Raw genomic sequence first — 13,999 nt, 5'->3', positions numbered from 1 at the left:
AAGCACAGAGTGTAGGGGTCAGGAGAGTGCAATATTCCTACTGAAAGCAATAATCCCCCCCCCCCCCCCAAAAAAGCAGCCTTAATCTGCATGCTGGCTTTCCCCTAGCACAAATTCTTTATGCAAACCAAATTCCCCCCATGCACAAAATCCACACCAGTACACAATCTCCCCTCTCTGACTAAATCCCCCAAGCACAAATATTTGTCCTACCCTGTTTATTATTGCCCCCAACAAAGCTCCTACTTCCTTCCTGAACTTAGCATACCTCAGATGCAGACCAGTGAGTAAGGAGACTCCTTTCAGGCTCCCTCTCCACAGGCCTGAGCTGACGAGGAGCCTAGGGGAAGCTTTTCTTGGCTATGAATTCTATTGACAGGCAGTCATGGCATCAGGATGCAGGGCACCTGGCAGAAGATGCATGGCATTTGCCCTAGGTTCCCTGCTCTAGGAACATACCTGTACTGAGCAACTTATGAGTACCCTTTTATTGGCTAATGTACACGTTTCTAGATTTAGTATAATAACAAAAACATGAACAAGAGGGCCTGTAAAATTATAGAAACTTGACTTTAATCTGAATATTAAATATTTTCCCAAAATATTTGTTAGCAAAAAAAAATACATTGTATTTTTCATTTAAGATGATCCCCTTCACATGCATGCCTAAAAAGAAAATGTTACAGGCTCCCTTTGAACTGAGTATTTAGTAAAACTAACACGTATTTAAAAACAAGGTCATTTTGTTGCTTTAATTATTTTCCTTTGAAAACTGTAGAAAGCACACGACGGCACATTGTAAATAATACACACTTCAGAAAAATGGCAAACACTAGAACAAAAAAATCCAAAGCATAGCTCTAAACCTGTGCAGGTTTAATAAATGACCCTCATTCTGTAAATGAATGTTTTGCGGACAATGCTTGGTTATAAAACATTCAGATTGTACACTGACATAATTCATACAAGAACAGGCAAGAGATACTGTTAACTGATAATACACCCTAGATGATAATTTAACAGTTCTAGGATCGGCACACATAAGTAAAGCACGCATCTACATATATTGTTACATGCATGCAAAACCCATCCAAGATTCTCCTAAGCACACAGCATCAATCCCCACAACTGTCACATCAAACTCATTTCCCAGGCTCATCTGCACACCAGAGTGTGCACTGGCTCTGAATGGATATGGTGTCAAATTAAACATGGCACAGACATCCATGTGTGCTCTTGCCAGATCTGATCATCCAACCCTGAGGCTCTCTGCAGGCCCATATGGCAGGTCTCAAACACCATACACGCTGAGAGCAGGCACTTGGCAGAAGGGATGGTGGGACTAGAAGCTTGGAATGGGCTCAACCACCTCCACATTATGCTTTGGGGACATGGACCGTGTACCGCCAGATGTTCAACTGGCCTAGAATAACCGAAAAGCTGACATCACAGGGTCCTTCATTCCAGAAGGGGTTATCATGGCAGAGCTACATCTATTTATAACACTTTAAATTAAATTTCTGTAGGAGGATTAACTCTTCAGAGGCCATGGTACAGCTCCTGTAAGTGAGATGTTAATTACCAGTATGTATGCACAGCAAATTACGGATCATTCTCTAGTGGCAAAAAGTCCTGTAATTACCATTATTAGCAATAAGGCCAGATCTCTAGGAAGGCAAGAGAAAACAAACATCTAGAGGATAAGTTTGGAAGCTGAAGTGTCTTCTGACAATACTCCTGGTCTGTAATTACCACTAACCTTTTCTTTTATTATTTATTTATTTTGTAGAAATGTTTAGCTTAATTAACATAATAATAGGTAAAAAAATAAAGCAGAAATCATTGTTCAGTGCTGTGGTTGACTACCTTTGCCTGTAACAGAGAAGCTAGATTTTTTTGGACAATTTCTCCATGAGGGCTGTGTGCTTTGCAGACATCAGTGAGGAAAAAAGGCACTATGCCAATGGATGAGTGATGATTATTGTTCACCAATGCCAGGAGCCTGGCGGACACAATGGGTGAACTAGAGTTACTATTGTACGAGGAGGATTTGGATTTTGCGGGTATTTCAGAGACCTGGTTCAACAGCTCTCATGATTGGCTGGCAAAACATTTAAGGGTATACCCTTTATCGCAAGGATAGAGAGGGTAAAAAAGGGGGAGGGGTAAGCCTATATCAAGAATAATGTACAAGTGAATGTGAGAGATGACATCACTAAGGGAGCTAGGAAGGAGGTGTATCCTTATGGGTAGAGCACCAAAGGGATGAAGCTAAGTGGCAAATAATACTGGGAGTATGCTATAGGCCCCCTAACCTTGCTATCACAATTTGGATTAGCAGCAAGGATGGGAAGTGTTATAATGGGGGATTTTTCACGGTTAAAATTTCAGTTTATTGTAGAAAAGTCAAGTATGATACATCATTCCGATCATTGATATATAATACAAATACAAATCTGCGGTGATATATATATATATATATATATATATATATATATATATATATATATATATATACATCTCCTTACAATTAACCAACAAAGGAACAGTCCAGAAACCATATAGGTAACAGTGATCTTAACCATATATAAAAATCGTGGAATTCCGACAGCAATCTCAAGAAATCATTCAGTGCTACTCATTGTATCTAGTAGAAGAGAAAAGGTAAACGGACATGGGAACCGGGAGCAGGAGAGGTGGGAACGGACAACCACCCAACATAAACGGAGGCACACAGACTCCTCATGCCATCCATGGCAGCCATATACCTTCAAACTTTTTGCGGCACTTCCTATTAAGATATGTAATTTTATACAATGGCAAGGCCTCATTTATGGAAGATTCCCAAAGTGTCATTGGTGGAGGTAGGGGGAATTCCACTTGAGTAGTATGACACTTTTTTCATAATACATTAGGTAAGAGACCAAAAGCTTAGTGTAACGAGGTGTCTGGGCATCCTTTTGAATCCTGAGTAAGGCTAGTTCAGGGGATACCGCCAAGGACAATTGAAGACGCTCATTAATAGTTGACTGCTGCCCAAAACTGTGCCACCTTGGGACAGCTCTAAAACATGTGGATATATGTGCCAATTTCTATACGGCATCTGCCACATAGGGGATCTCTCTGGGGGAACAGTCTGTGCATTCTTTGCGGAGTATAATATACCCTGTGTAAGAATTTGGTTTGTATCAATTTATCTCTTGATGAGATCACCAACCCTAAACTATCCTCAAAGCAGTCATTCCAATCCTCTCATTCCAAGGTGGGAATTTCCTTTTTCCATGCTTCCCAGAGCGTCTCTAACTTGGGAGACTCGAGGCTAAGCAATGAAATATAGAGAGAAGAGAGTGGCTTAGGCATAGATTCCTGGGCCAAGAGTTCCTCTATGGGATCCATGATGACATCGATATGTCCAGGAAACTGAGCCCAAGCCGTGTGGTGTAAGTTCCAGTATCTGAAATACATCCATCTGGGAAGCTGAAATTTGTCTGATAGGTCCCTATAATCCAGTAGTGTCCCCGATGGCATAATGTCCTTAGGGATCCTGATGCCATGTTTCTCCCACACTAGTGAATCTGGAATATTTCAAAAGTGTGGGAGATTAGGGTTCCCCCATAAAGGTTGAAAGGGTGACCAGGAGTTCTGTTTGTAAAATCACCTCCTAGCTATCCTCCAGACTCTAATGCCCCATACACACGGTCGGATATTCTGACCACAAAATCCGTCTTTTTTTCAGACAGATTTTGGCTGAAACTTGTCTTGCATACACATGGTCGCACAAAGTTGTCGGAAAATCCGAGCGTTCGGAACAAGGTGACGTAAAACAAGTACGACAGGACTACGTACGAGGCCAGTAGTCAATAGCTTTTGTCGCCAAATTTTTTCTGAGCATGCGTGGCACTTTGTGCGTCGGAATTCTCTACACGTGATCGGAAAAAGTCAGATCAGATTTTGTTGTCGGAAAATTTTAGATCCAGCTTTCAAACTTTTTCCGTCAGAAATTCCGACAGAAAAAGTCAGATAGAGCCCACATACAATCGGATTTTCTGACAATATAATCCGATCTGACTTTTTCCGTCGGAAATTCCGACCGTGTGTATGGGGCATAAGAGTCGTCCTAGTTGGGAGCAGTAAGTTGGCGTACGCCCCAGGTCCCCGGTACACCAGGTTCCCCAAGTCACCTAGTGAACCCAAGAGGGTCGCCTTCAGGCACATCGCTGCGTTGGACCTTGAGCGGACAAACCACCAGCAGACTGAAAATAAAATAGCTGCCCAGAAGTATGTCTGGAAATTAGGCAACGCCAGCTCCCCACACCACACTGGAAGACACAAGATGGACCTAGCCAAACGTGGCATGGAGCCCCCCCCCAAATAAAAGTCCCAATCCATCTGTCAAGGTCTCGGAAGAAGGAACCGCGTAACAAGATCGGGGAATTCCTAAAAAGATAGTTAAACTTAGGGAGAAAGACCATCTTTATGAGGTTAATGCGTCCCAACAGATTCAATGGAAGGGTCCCCCAAGAGGCACACCTAACTTTCAGGTGCTCTAGCACAGGGCTTATGTTAAGATCATAAAATTTGTGAAGATCTTGATGAATGTGGACACCTAAATATTTAAAGGTATCAACCCATTTCAATGGGGTAGGGGACGCCCTGTCTCTTGATGTATTATTCAAAGGGAAAAGGACCGATTTGGACCAATTCATTCGTACCCCTGAGAAGCATCCAAATTCATCAAAAAGGACCAGAGCAGATCTACACTACGCCACCCGCTGGGATGCCCAGATCAAGATGGCTAGCGGCTCTAATGCTAAAGCAAAAAGAGATGGTGAGAGGGGGCAGCCCTGATGCGTGCCCTGCTGTAGCGGAAAGCTCTCAGAGATCCTGCCATTGGCGCAGATACAGGCCATAGGCGACTGATAGGGTAGCTTGAGCCAGTTCAAAAATTGAGTCCCGAACCCATATCTGCCGAGCACCTCCCAGAGGTAGCCCCAATCCACAGAGTCAAATGTCTTTTCAGTGTCCAGTAGGGGTGCAACGGATCAAAAAACTAATGGATCGGATCAGAGTCACGGATCGGATCATTTTTCGGATCAGCAAATAATAATTTAATTTGCAAAAACCTGTGAAAATTCCACCACCATATAGTCCCCACTGTAATATCCACAATCTCCCCCACTGTAATATTGGCTGAGTATGGCTGGGTACGGCTGGGCACGGCTGGGCACGGCTGAGTATGGCTGGGCACGGCTGAGTAAAGCTGGGCACAGCTGAGTAAGGCTGGGCATGGCTGGGTATCGCAGAGTATTGGCAGGGTATTGGCAGGCAGGGTATCGCTGAGTATTGGCAGGCAGGGTATCACAGAGTATTGGCAGGGTATCGCAGAGTATTGGCAGGGGATCGCAGGGTATCGCTAGACTATTGGCAGGGTATCGCTAGAGTATTGACAGGGTATCGCAGAGTATTGCTAGAGTATTGGGGTATTGCAGAGTATTGGGGTATTGCAGAGTATTGCTAGAGTATTGGGGTATTGCAGAGTATTGCTAGAGTATTGGGGTATTGCAGAGTATTGGGGTATTGCAGAGTATTGCTAGAGTATTGGGGTACTGCAGAGTATTGGCAGGGTATTGCTGGGTACTGTAGGGTATGGAAGGATGGCTGCTTCCATCTCAGGATCTCTCCCCTCCACTGTACAGGTTAGTACAGAGAGGGGAGAGAGGAACCGGCGTCATGACATGACGCCGGTTTGTTTACAAGTGATCGATGTTTCGGAGCGATCAGTGTAAACAGCCTGGGTGTATAAAGATGGCCGCCGCTTCGGAGCTAGGCCGAAGCCGCGGCCTATCCTAAGGCCAAGACCATGGAGCCGATTCGAGCGGGGTGACCCGTTTGGATCACGGATCGGTGATGATCCGTTGCACCCCTAGTGTCCAGTGAGGCAATGACTCTAGAACCACTGTTGTCATGAGCAGTACACATAATAAGAAACAGGTGCCTCAGATTGATATCAGTGCTGTTCCCAGGCATGAACCCCATCTAGTCCACATGGATGAGCTCATCCAGGACCTGCGTCAACTGATTGGCTAAGACTTTCGCCAATAGCTTTGCATCTACATTAATTAATGAAATTGGACGGTACGACGCACAGTCTTCGGGGTCCTTACCCAGTTTGGGCACCAGCACAATCAGTGCCTCGGACATTGACTCTGGGAGGGAGCCCCCTGGGAGAATTCTCCCAGCAAGCGAGTGAAACTTGGAGCAAGAAGCTCTTGGTACGTGGAATAAAATTCTACTGGGATTCCATCTGCCCCAGGGGTTTTTCCAGACTGCAATTGAGACATAGCAATCTGTACCTCCTCCAACAATATTTCCTGGTCTAACTGATCCCTAGCTTCTAGAGACAGGGTAGGAAACTCAACTCCATTCAAATATCTTGAGGTCTACTGTCCCATAATCTACTCGAGTGGAATATAGGCGTGGAATATAGTCATGAAGCGCTGATTGATTTCTTCATTGCCCACCAGGGGAGTCCCCCCCTCATCCCTAATTCTTCCAATGTGTGTGGTGGAGATCTGCCCCCGAGACAGCCACGCCAATAATTAGCCATTTTTGTCTCCATATTCAAATATCCTTTATGCTGTGCTGAGTATTGATTTCTTGGTCATTTCAATTCTATATATAACTCAACCACCCGAAGTGCATACTGCCAGGAGCCATAGTTGACAGAGGTTTGGTCCGTTACATACTTATTCTCCTGTGTTTTAAGTTCCCTCTCTAGGTCCTCCAATGATTGCACAGACTGTTTTTTTACTGTTAGCAATTTGAGAGATAAATTCCCCTCTCAACCACCCCTTAAATGCATCTCAAACTAGTCCTGGGGCCGCTGTATTCTCATTTCACATCCAATAGTTACAAATTGTCTCAGGCATACGGTATCCTCCTGAGCCTTAGGGTCCACCAGCCAATGACCAGACAATCTCCACATTCTCTGGCCAGTCGGGGGTCCTAGCAGCACCGTCACCATGAGGGGAGAGTGACCAGAAATACCCCTGGGGAGTATTTGCACTTTCGATATCTGCTGCAGCAATGACCCGGCTAAAAACACCAAGTCTGTGTGGGAGAGGGTCAGAAACGTTGCAGAATGACAAGTATACTCCCTTTTAGCAGGATGACAGTGGCACTAGGCATCGACTAGCTCAAATGTTGTGGCCCATTGCAAAAGATCAGGTGATCGTCTACCCAGTGGCCAGAGCCTATCCAGAGCTGGACATGGAGCTAGGTTAAAGTCCCCCATGAAGATAACGTTCTGTGTATCATATGATATAACATGCTGCATAAGTTCATATAGGAGAGAGATACCAGCGGGTGGCGGTAGGTTTAACCCAACTAACACATAGCTTGTAGAAGCAATTTCAACATATAGAACTATATATCTTCCACCTGGGTCCATCTTAATGTGAAAAAATTGAAAGGGGAGAGATTTACTGATCAAAATGCTAACTCCTCTAGAGTAGCTAGAGTAAGTAGCATGGTAATGGCTGCCCACCCATGCCCTTTTGAAACCAAGGATTTGTGAGCCCACAAGGTGGGTCTTCTGTAAGATACAAACGTGGGGATTATATTTTTTGAGATACGTGAACACAAGGGAACGTTTCACTGCCGAATTAAGTCCTCTGACATTCCATGAAAGGACTGTGAAGTTAGCCATGTCCAGAGAATAGAGAATTAATGGCATAGAGAGCGCCACCATTAAACATGTGCAACGGGGGTGTCCTCTTGACCTGGGCAGAAGACCACATCATATCACCAGTACAGTCATGAGGCTGCAGAATTTGTAATACATACATGACATTAATCATACTGACACATCTTAGCAAATATTGCAAAAAAGAAAAAACTGTAAAAAACAAATCAAAACAACACAAGAAAAGGTCAGCAACGGCTGACTACCCCCCCCCCCCCACCTCACAGACCCCCCCAACCGGAGTCATGCATGGATCCCCAAGCACAATATCCTCAGAGAACACAAATTCAGGGATGCAAGCTCTACAGTCAGGGATAGACAGTCACCCCCCAGTAACTGCACAAAGGGGCAGCCGCTAACCCCAAAAGAAAGGGAGCACTCAACACTCTTCCAAATGGGAGATGCTAGAGATATGTAAAGTAAAAAAAACAAACGTCTTGTAACTAGTCCATGTGTGGTATAAAAGTACAGTTCGGCCATGTGCAAAACAAAAGTAAAAAACATCTGGGCTATCCAGAGGGCAAAAAATACCTGACAGACTGATGAACGAGGATCTGTAAGTGATAGCCACACCGGGACATCATGAGAAGCGGGACTTACCACAGCCTGACCTGATAGTCAGCAAACAGAACTCGTGTCCCAGCAGAAACCAAACCTGTGAAACCTCCAAAACCTACGGGCACGGTAGCAAGGGAAAACAAGGGGCTTCAGGTCAGTCAGCTCTCCCCGTCATTTGCTGCTCAAAAGTAGACGATCCACTCTCAGTGTGTCGGTGGCAAGGAATCCAGCCACGAATCAGCATCCCTGGGGTTGGTGAAAAACCGAATCGCTTCTCCGTCCACCACCCGCAGTTTTGCCAGGAAAAGGATGCTATATTTGATGCCCTTCGGCCTCATGGCTGCCTTGACTCCATCAAACGATCAGCGTTGTTTCTGTGTTTCGATGGTGTAATTCGGGAACAGAAGCAACCTGCGGTTCTGATAGGAGATCTCTTTCACTCCTCATGCAGCACGTAGAAGCTTGTCCCGGTTTCTTATGTTCAATAATTTTTATTGATAGAAAGAAACGCAGAGTAATACAAAGTATGCAATTATTACATCTGTTTTTCAAATACAACAGAAAAGTAAAAAATACAAAGTTACAAGGGGAAAAGAACAGTATATAGACTGCTGTAGCGGTAGTAATCCAAAGTATGATATATAGGTGGGGTAGCACCTTGCCCCAGGTACCCCAAATGGGAACACACTGTACACAGGAGCAAGGTGCCAACCCTGTCAACAGGGAAAGAGTGGTAGCCGAGGAGAATAATATTAACACCATATTCTGTCCCTGTGTTAGCAGAAAGATCCAGTGTTTCATAGCCTAGAGCTAGAAAATGGCAATAACAAAGCCAGTGTAAGGTTGGCAACATGAAACAAAAAAAAAATAGAACCACTGAGGACAATTAGTTGGTAGTAGCCAGTAGTGAACAAACAGCTAGGAGGGAGGCACATAGACAAAAAAAAAAAAGAAAGGGGGGAGAAATAAGGGGGCAGGGGCAAAATGAGTCCCTCTTGGAGTATTAATAATAGTCAGTGGAATAAAAGTTTAGACGATTCGTACCAGTTTAGCCAAGCTTCCCATTTGTGTGTCAGTTTAGGGAGAGAACCTTCTGCCAAGGCATACATGCGTTCATACATGCCGTGTATATGTGTTACTCTGATGACATCTGAGTGTGAAAGTTGTTCAGTGGATTTCCAGTTACGTACAATGGTCAACCTTGCAGCTAGGCATATATGTGTAACTATGCATTGAGAATTGTGGGGGTAGTTTTCGATTCCAATATTAAGGAGTGCCATTTCTGGAGATGGAGGGGAGGCAATATGTGTAATTTCTGAAATAAGACGAAAGGTATCAACCCAAAATTGCGTCAGTTTAGGGCAGTCCCAGAGTACGTGATATAGTGTACCTGGGAGGCCACACAGTCTCCAACAGTTAGGATCTGTGGAGGGGTTAAATTTATGTATTTGCGAAGGGGTGATGTACCACCGATTTTGTATTTTATGAGAGAGATCCCACAGGTTAGCCGATTTAGTTGCCTTGAAGGTGGCACTGATTGCAGTGTGCCATTGTTGAGGAGAGTATGTGGTACCTAAGTCTCTTTCCCAGATTAGCAGGGAGGTAATTTTTCAAAAGTAGTTTTGCCATCTAAAAGGGCGTAAAAGAGGGAGATACCTTTGGTCGATGAGGAGTTGTTGGACAGGTAGCGCCAAGCCGAGATAGGTATGTTACGACGAAGGGACGGATTCCTTATGAGACAGTGTGATATTTGGACATATTTGAAGTAATCAGTGTGAGGCAAGGAAAACTTGGTCTGTAAGGAGGTAAATGGATGTAGGTATTCATTGTCATATAAGTCTGAGATGTGGGAGATACCCTTGTGTTTCCAAGAGGAGAGCTGTATGTCTTTAATCAGTACCTGTACCGTTTCTATGGGGAGAGGGATTTCGCAGGTATGAGCAGTGGAGTGAAAATGCTTAAAGAGGTATTTAAAAGCTGCCACTGATGCTTTGATTGTTGGGGATAGAGATTGGTCAGATTTTTTAAGTTTGGGCGCGGATAATAGCCAATTTTGTAGAGTTTTGCCTGACACTTGAGAGGCTTCCATATTGCTCCATTGATTATGTGGATCGGAGGTGAACCAAGCTCTGAGTTGGGTTAGGAGTGCCGCATTGTAGTAGTGTCTCAAATCGACATATCCCAAGCCCCCTATGCACCTATGTTTTATAAGAATACGTCTTGCCACTCTGGATTTTTTGTCTTGCCATACAAACTTTCGAAGTATGGACTGAATTTGTGTAAAGAAGGAGGACGGTATGGGTATGGGCAATGCTCTAAATAGGTAGAGCAACTGAGGGAGTTTGAGCATTTTAAATGCTGCAAGTCTGCCTGAGGGTGATAATGTAATTTTAGAGATATTGGCTAAGTCTGCAGGAAGCTTGGCTAAGAAAGGGACGAAGTTCGCTTTGTATAGAGCAGTGGTTGTCTTAGTGAGTGAAGTGCCCAGGTAGGTAATTGAGTCCGAAGACCAAGCATATTGGTATTGATTGCGCAGGTGTTGTTGCTGTAAAGGAGACATTGCTAGGGGTAATATATAAGATTTAGTTACATTAACCTTGTAGTAGGATACACAGCTGAATGCATCAAGTAAGTTTTGTACCGAAGCCAGGGAAGAGGAAGGATTGGTCAATGAAAATATCACATCATCAGCAAAGAGGCTGATTTTGTGTTCTATGCTGCCCATAAGCACACCCGAAATAGATGCTTGTGATCTTACTTTAGCCGCGAGGGGTTCGATTAACAAATCAAAGATTAGGGGTGAAAGGGGACAACCTTGACGTGTGCCATTGGTAATATTAAATTTAGTGGACAACATGGAAGAACAATAGACTTGTGCTGACGGGTTGGAATACAAGGCCAAGATTGCCATCAAGATATGGCCCTGGAATCCAAATTTTTCCAAAGTTTGTTTCAAATATTGCCAGTGAACCCTATCGAATGCCTTCTCCGCATCCAAAGATAGGAGCAGAGAAGGCATTCGACGGGTCACTGTGTGATGAATAACATTGATCATTCGTCGGGTCGCATCAGATGTCTGGCGGCCTTTTAGGAATCCTGCTTGGTCGGGGTGTATCAATTGTGGCAGTAGGTCCGATAATCTATTAGCTATTACTTTAGCATAGAGTTTTACATCATGGTTAAGTAGGGAGATAGGGCGGAAATTCTGTGTGGATGTGGGCTCCTTCCCTGGCTTCGTTATCGTTATAATTAGAGCTTTCAACATTTCTTGCGGGAGAGAGGCTGAGGAGGCAGCAGAATTGAACCATGGAGTAATGTGTTTAGTAAGGATCGGATGAAATTGTTTGAAGTATTCTGCTACAAAGCCGTCAGGACCAGGTGCTTTATTATTGGGCAAGGATTGAATGGCTCGCGTAATTTCTGTCATCGTGAATGGTGTGTTGAGTTCCTCTAATTGAAGGGGAGTTAATCTGGGTAGGTTAGTTGAGTCTAGAAACGACTTGATTTGTTGGGGAGTAGGTTGGGGTTGTTGTGGGTCATCTTTCAAATTATAAAGAGTACTGTAATAGGTGCTAAAGGCGTCAGCAATGGCTTGAGGGTCAGTCAGTTTGGCATTAGTAATCGGATGGTATATAAAAGGGATATGAGACTTAGAGGAGTACCCTTTGATCTGGCGGGAGAGTAGTTTACCCGTTTTATTGCTTTCAGCGTAAAATCTCATTTTCAGTCGTTTTTGTTACTTGTCGTGAGGGCTCTGAGATCTAATCTTAGGGCAATCAGTTTTGATTTGAGTGTTTGTGTAGGATTTTGCCTGTTAAGGAGGTCAGTGGATTGAATGTCTGCTAATAATGAGTTCATTCGCTGCCTCCTCTGTCTCTTATCCTTGGCTCCCAGTTGAATAAAGAGTCCGCGCATATATGCTTTATGAGCTGACCATAAAACCTGTGGGCCAGAAACTGAGTTAGCATTTTGTTCGAAGAAGGAAATCAAGTTATCCTGTAGTAGTTGCGCATATGATGGGGATTGCAGTAGTCTGGTATTTAGTCTCCATAAGTAGGTTGGAGCATGTTTAATGCAGTCTTCAATGGTTAAGCTGACAGGGGAATGATCGGACCAAGAGGTCATATGAATAGTAGAGTCAGAGACTTTCTGTAGCGTCCATGGGTCTGTGAGGAAGAGGTCGATACGCGAGTACGAATTATGACAGGGAGAGAAAAATGTAAAGTCTTTTTCATCTGCGTGAGTGTATCTCCAGACATCATACAGCCTTAATTCATGCAGGAGGGAGTTTAATTCCGGGCGGCGTCTTGTAGTGTGTGAAGATGAATCTAGTGCTGGGTCAGGGGTACAGTTGAAGTCTCCACACCATATGGTTGCTCCATGTTGTAATGCTTCAACTTTTTTGTGTAGCTTTCAAAGAAAGCGGAGTTGATGGGTATTGGGGACATATACATTGACAATAGTGTAAGGGGCATTGTTAATATGACATTTTAGGATGATATAACGTCCTCCGGGGTCCAAAAGGCACTGGTCTTGGTGATATGTCAAAGCGTTGTGAACAGCTATTAATACTCCTTTTTTTTTCTGGTCTGCGTTGGCTGTTATTATCGTACTAAAGTTTCTGTTGGTACAGGAAGGAGGGTTGCTGGCCAAGAAGTGCGTCTCCTGCACACAGAGGATGTCGCATTTGGTTTGTTTAGCCAAAGCCCAGAGAGAGGCTCTTTTAGCCAGGTGATTTAGACCTTTAGTATTAATGGTAACAATGGTTATAGTCATGTTGCGTATGTGAGGGACAGCTGTAGTGAATTGAGGTACCTTTGTTTAGGTTGAGGATTGGAGACAGAACAGTAGTCCTCGCAATCTTAGATGATCCGGGTAGGAAGGTGATTCCGGGGAAAGGACGTCGTCGAAGTGTTGCTCAGTGGACTATCAAGCGTGCAAAGACGGACCTCGGACGGATCTTTCAGTAGGAGATCTTGGGTACCTGTAAAAAAAAAAAAAAAAAAAGAAAAAGGTAGGGAAAGAGATTTGAGGTAGGTCGGTGCCTTCAAGCGATAACTCATCAAGTGCGGAGTGGTTCAAGTGAGCAGTCAGGTGAGGAGACCGAGGTGTCCCCAGGTATTGGTTATTGTGCCAATCGGTAAAAAAGAAAGATCAAAACCAACAAAAAAACAAAAACTGGAACTGGAGCCAAGAAAAATACACAAAAAACAAGAAAAAAAAAAGAACAAAAACAGTTCTCAGGGTGTAAGAACGACACAGCAGTGTCTAAAAAGATAACCCTGAATGGGGGTGTAAGTCTTAACACGACCGAGAGTGAGCAGGAGTCACATCTGCACGGCCAAAGAGAAAAGTGTACCCCAGCCTTTCAAATAGGTAGGACATGCCTGTGACCTCTCGGGGGGAGAGGTTGGGTCAGCACGGTGCCAGTATTGCTTTGGTCCATAGGCAGTATGTCGTTATTGGAAGGTACAATAGCCCAATCTTGTAGTAAACGCAGACCTTGTGAAACTGAGGAGATCACATGTTTGGAGCCAGCATGGCTGATGGAGAGTTTGGCAGGAGCAATCCATTGATATTGTATCTGGTTTTTGCGTAAGGTTTTGGTAATGTTATTCAGTTGCCTACGTCTGCTCAGGGTGTGCTGAGAAAGGTCGGCGAAAAATTGGAGGTGATTATAGGGTTCAGGCAGCGTTT

The sequence above is a fragment of the Lithobates pipiens genome, unplaced genomic scaffold (genome assembly GCF_037356315.1).
Source record: "Lithobates pipiens isolate NorthernLeopardFrog02 unplaced genomic scaffold, aLitPip1_a1.2 Scaffold_1, whole genome shotgun sequence".
Lineage (NCBI taxonomy): Eukaryota > Metazoa > Chordata > Amphibia > Anura > Ranidae > Lithobates > Lithobates pipiens.
Note: the sequence above shows the minus strand (reverse complement) of the source record.